Source organism: Lycium barbarum, chromosome 11, assembly GCF_019175385.1.
Source record: "Lycium barbarum isolate Lr01 chromosome 11, ASM1917538v2, whole genome shotgun sequence".
Classification (NCBI taxonomy): domain Eukaryota; kingdom Viridiplantae; phylum Streptophyta; class Magnoliopsida; order Solanales; family Solanaceae; genus Lycium; species Lycium barbarum.
In genome coordinates, this window is record NC_083347.1 from 82425503 (window position 1) to 82431567 (window position 6065).

Genomic DNA, 6065 nt, shown 5'->3' on the forward strand with positions numbered 1-6065 from the left:
AATATTCCAACAAGAGGATGATAAACCTTCTCCCCTTAACCAGGTCTCAGTGAAGTTCCTATCATTTCTATGCAGGCGAAGCAATTTGGAACAGTGAACAGTGCCCGAATCCTTTCTCTTTAATCGAAAAAAATCTCTCGTTTGAGAGGGCTTCAAAAGAAATATCTCAAGGCTTGAGCAGTTTGGAATGAAACTTCCTACGGGAAGGGCTCACTTGACCCATAGGAATTGGGAGTCAGTCTCATAGGTAGTAAAAGAAAAAAGAATAGCATTAAGATGTAAATGGAATAAATATCCCCTTCTTCCTTTGCCGCTCTATCTCTTCTCCTCACTGGTCTTCTTGTTAGAGTAAGTCGATTATCTTCTTTTTACTAGTGCCATGATGTCAAACATCAATATAATACAAGATCGGGAATCTCGTTTAGCTTCAATATGTCTATGGTAGGGACTATTTTTTTCATAGTGGGCCCGTTCTTTCTCACTGTTTGAGCCCCTGAACAGCTTGTTATACAAGCTGCCTGTTGTATTTCCCTGCACTTCTACTTTCTGCCATAGAGGTGTGAGGTTAAGAATGATCAAAATCATACACGATAGGAGGTGGGTGACTAAATGGGAAGATTTCCTTTATTGCCCCTACGTGATTTTCAATTGTAATGTACAAAGGCTTCTGAACAACCTACTATGTTGTGACCTCGACTTTCGAGAGATTTTTAGTTTCCATGGCATTCCTAGAACTAACTATCATTTCTGATCGGGATTCAAAGCTCATGAGTCACTTTTTGTGCACACTTTGGAGAAAGCTTGGAACTCGTCTTCAATTTAGCTCAACCTATCACCTAAAAATAGGTGGCCAAACTAAGGTTGCTAAAAGGATTTCGGGGAATCTTTTACGGAGCTTTGGGGTGCAAATATCCGGTAATGGGATTTGCTTTTAGCTCAAATAAAATTTGCTTACATTCAGTAAACAAGCCAAACTACTGGTTTGAGTCCTTTTTAAGCTGTTTATGGCCAAAATTCCAAGGGTCCTCTGGACTTAGCTCCAGTTCTAGCTACTCACAACTTTAGTGGAGGATATGGTGAATAAAATGAAGAAGTTGCATGAGCAAGAACATTTTTAAGAAAAATGAGAAGTATCAAGTTCAAGCTCACAAGCATCGCAAGTTTTCTGAGTTCATAGAAGGTGATCTGGTCTAAGTTCATCTTCAAAAGGAGCCTCTCCCACAAGGACAATTTGCTAAGCTCAAGCCTAGAGCTAATGGACCATTCAAAGTTCTCAAATGCATTGGTTAAAATGCTTACAAGATTGAATTACCAGTTCATTATGAGGTTTCAGAAACTTTCAATCTTTCTGATGTTTCTCCTTATTATGGTGAAGAAATCACTAAAGACTCGGGGGCGAGTCTTTTTCAACATGATGGGGAGAAATAGAAATAAAGAAAGTTGTTTTGGTGGGTAAATTTCTTTAACGAAGGATGAATTTCGCTCAGAATTTCTCAATTTGGTTGGAGAGGCCAGACAAGCCTTGCAGTTAGACAGAGCATTCCTTCCATCTCTCAATGCTTTGGCGACCCTGAAACTCCAATATGCTGCAGACTTCTTGATCACAGCCAGGGTCAGCTCTAGGCTAGAAAGTAGCGAACTTGAGACCAAAGGTAGGCTACTATGCAAGAAAGCCTAGTTTAAGGAGGAGAGAAGGTAGGGTATGGAGTATTTTCATATTATGTACTTCTTTTTGGATAAGTCTGTTTTTTTCTTTTTCTGCCTAGCTCTGGCCCTAGAGAGGTCCGAATAGAGTAGACTATAAGGGCCAGCGTTAAGGACCTCCCAGACCGCTGATCTCACTTAAGCACTCATGTCGCAAATAGCAATAAGAAGGGATAGGGTTAATGATCACTCACGTCACGGGCAGCAGATCGATGAGCTCAACTTCAACTCAAAAGAGAGGCTCGACCTCAACCTCATATTTGAAGATTGATGGTAGAGATTCCCTTGATCTTCTTCTTGGTGGTACGGCTTGATATGCCGCGTAATTTCAGCACATTGATGCTCTTAACAAAGAGTTTTAGCTTGTTTTCAAGAAAGTTTGTGTTGCTTTGATATGTTTTTGTCATGTTGCAGGTATTCAGTGTGTTTATAGCCAAAGTCGGTGAAATTAATAACAAGAGCAACATATGCAAAAAGTGAAAGTGACTGAAGATAGAATTTTATGGAGGGAAAGACGGTCCGTATACCTTTTACGGCTTGTCAATAATGGCGTAAAACTGTCATAGAAACAACTGATGGAAAGAAAGGATTGACGGAAGAAATGTATGGACCGTATAATATTTACGGTCCGTATAAACCCACCGTAGATCAGCAACAGATAGTCCATGAGTGAATCCTGGATTCACGATCAAGATATATGGATCGTAAATGTTTTCCGGTCCATAAAAGATGGGCATAGATTCGGAAGACATATATCCATTTTATAGACTCAAGCAAGAGATTTACGGACTGTATAATATTTGCAGTCCGTATATTGATCCGACGGGGGCAATTTTGTCAACTTATTGTCCACGACTTGGACCATTATAAATACTTGATGTAGGGTTTTTGTAGACTACTTTCGACTTGATTTCAGTTTTAATTTCCGTAGCATTGAATACTCATACTATTTGGAGTTTTTTGGGATTACAAACAATTTTAATTATTTTCCCTTCAATTCTAATCAATCATTCGTAAGCATTATGATTTCAATTATCTATTTTTGTTCTTCTTTCTGTATGAGTTGCTAAATTCCCTACTAAGTTGTGGACCAAAGGATGGGTGTCATGCAAATGGGTTGCTAGTTCTGATATATGCATAATGGGCTATTAGGGTTTGTTTGTTCTTCATTATTTATTGTTAGTTGGTTGTTGCAAACATTAACGTATGTCATAAATCTTGATTTATTTGGGAAAATCGTCAGGGTTTGGTAAGAGCTAATAACAAGAACTCAAGGCTTTAAACCTTGTTTAATAAATTCATATAGGAATAAGAGGAATTTACTGCACAGGAACATCATCAACCATGCTAACCGGCCGCTTAATAGATCTATTAGCCATCTGTAATCTCATTGTAGTCGGCCTTAGTTTCCCCAAACCTTATTGCTTGTAGATAGCAAGTGGAATTAAATTAATACAAACCCTATTATCACACAAAGCACACACAAAATCATGGTCCCCAACAAAACAAGGAATGGGGAACGCCCCAGGATCTCCCTTTTTATGGACAGTAACTTGTTGAAATAATGGAACTCACAGTGTGAGTCAAACTCGCAGTTTCATATTGCACCGTCTTCTTCTTGGTCAACAGGTCTTCCAAGTACTTCAAAAAATTTGGCATCTCCTTGACAGCAGCCAAGAATGGAAAGTTCAGAGATAACTGTTTCAGCTGATTATGGAATTTCTCGAACTTAGCATCTTCCTTCTTCTTCACCAATCTTTGAGGAAAGGGAGGTTTAGATTTGAAAAACTGAGTCAAAGGGCGGAGAGCCCATTTTACAGCCTGCTTGCTCTTATCATCAACCACCTTCGAACTTTCTAGAATATCAACAACGTTTTCATCACTAGGAACCTTATCAACAATCATTAGTGCATCAGACTGAACCTCTTCCTCTTCATTAATTATCTCAAGATCAACCTTCTTTTCATCACTTTGGATTATTTTACCACTCTGAGTACTGATAGAAAACACACGGTCTACACTACCTCCCCCATTCTTCGAATTCAGAATTGTGTCACTAGGAAGTCCTCTCTTTTTAAGAGGGTGTTGCTCTCTAGAAATATCACGCATCTGTGACTCGAGCTTTTGAATAGCCACTGTATGAGACCCCACTATTTTCTTTAGCCCAGATAACCTCTTTTCAGACTTGGTTTGATTTGCCAAAACCTTCTCAAGCATTGCCTCCAACCTCAAACTACCTTGATTGTTTGACTGCCCTTTTGGTTGAATGTATGGATTGGAACTTCTATTTCCAAAGTTGTTGTTGCAGTAGGTTCCTTGGTGCGAACCACCATAATTGTTGTTATAGTTCCCCTTGTTGTTATTGTATGCACCTTGCCCCTGCTGAGGTCTCCATTGATTTCGATTCTGACTCTGATAACCCCCTTGGATGTCCCCCTTGAGAACATAGTTAGCATAGTTAACATCCTCAAATTTCATAGGGGGTCCCTCTTGATATGGACCCTCTTGGAATTGGTACATCCCATTCGGCATACCGGAAGTGTCTTTGCAAACATTAACCTTTTTATTCTCTTTCTCATCAAACTTCTTGGTCAGCAAAGAAATATTTGTTACAAGCTGAGCCAATGTTTGCTGAGTATCCTAATTCTCGTTCACCATATTCTGGATCATGGGATTCCCATAGGGTGCACTATCAGCATTGTTTGAGTGTCAAGCCTGATTGTGCTTATTCAATGTGTTAAGTATGTTGGTAACTCGAGTGTAACATTTATCCAAGAAACAACTATCAACCGCGTTGTTTGCAATTGACTGCATTGTAGAATCTAGCCTTCGGTAGAACTTCTCCATTGTATGTTCTCAGAAAAACATGATTCGGAATATTCTGCAAATATTCTTTAAATCTCTCCCAAGCTTCGTATAATTATTCCCCCGGTCACTGCTTGAATTCATAGATTTTGTCACGGATCTCAGCTTTCTTGCTAGGAGGATACCATTTCTTGAGAAAGACTGCTACCATCTCTGCCCATTTAGTAATAGAATTCTGGGCAGTTTCTCGAACCATGTTCATGCTTCTCCAGCTAAGGAATATTTGAAAAGCCTTAGCCGAATAGCATCTTTTGAAACATTATTTTGGATGTGATGAGCACATACATCCACAAAGTTTTGCAAATGTCGTTGAGGATCATTATCGGTAGAGTTCCGAAAGTAGCCCTCAATCTACAACAACTGGTAGAGAGAGGAGTCAATTTTGATACTTGTGTCTCCACCCCAAGGTGAACGATACCAGATGCATAGTCCTCTTCATCAATTAGATTAGAAAATACAATCTCCTTTTCTACGTCATTCGGGGGGTCATGATGTTGACCACCCTGGTAACCAGGTGCTATACGTTGATTTCGCATAACCATGATCACCTGGTTCACAAGGAATAGCAAACAAGGTGTGATGGAATAAGAAAAAGACTTCAATCAAAGAAAACATTATTGTATTAGCGTAAAGCGGACGATGTCAAATATAGTAACCCAACAAGATTGGGGTCGAATCCCACAGGGAATATGGTGTGAAAAGGTTACTAAAATTGTAGAATACTTTGTTTAGGTCTAATATCTTATTTCGATGAATTTGTAGAAAGTTGGTTGTATATGACTAATTGCTAACTAATTTCCTTGGATTGTAATATATGGTAAAAGAAATCAAGGTTGTGTGACCGCAAGATGAATGCAATACTTTGGGTTCTAATATGATATACTTTGAATGGGTCATTGTATGAGTGCACTTAATCTCTAATGGAGTTCCTAATATTTCCCTATAATTAAGAACAATATCTCTTTATGATTTTCCCAAATACAAAAGAGTGTATATGAAGAACGATTAATTATGCCAAGTAAATTCCTCTTATTCTTAAGTGAATTTATTAAACAAGGTTTAAAGCCTTGAGTTCTTGTTATTAGCTCTTACCAAACCCTGACGATTTTCCATAATAAATCAAGATTTATGGCATACGTTAATGTTTGCAACCATCAACTAACAATGAATAATAAAGAATTAACAAACTCTAACAACCCATTATGCATATATCACAACTAGAAACCCATTCGCATGACACCCATCCTTGGGTCCAAAACCTTAGTAGGGAAATTAGCTACTCAGAGAAAGAAGAACGAAAATAGATAATTGAAATCATAATGCTTATGAATGATTGATTGGAATTGAAGAGAAAATAATTGCAATTGTTTGTAATTCCAAAAAGCTCCAAAGACTATGAGTATTCAATGCTAAGGAAATTAAAACTGAACTCTGGTCAAAAGTAGTCTACAAAAACCCTACATCAAGTATTTATAATGGTCCAAGTCCTGGAAAAT

The 6065-nt window shown here is 38.3% G+C and overlaps 1 non-coding gene across 1 annotated transcript; it reads left to right on the forward strand.

Annotated features, from left to right (window-relative positions):
* Positions 1 to 4565: 4565 nt before the first annotated feature.
* On the forward strand, positions 4566 to 4672 carry LOC132620618 (small nucleolar RNA R71). The gene has a single exon (XR_009575058.1). It is a non-coding gene; the product is annotated as a small nucleolar RNA R71 (small nucleolar RNA).
* Positions 4673 to 6065: the final 1393 nt, after the last annotated feature.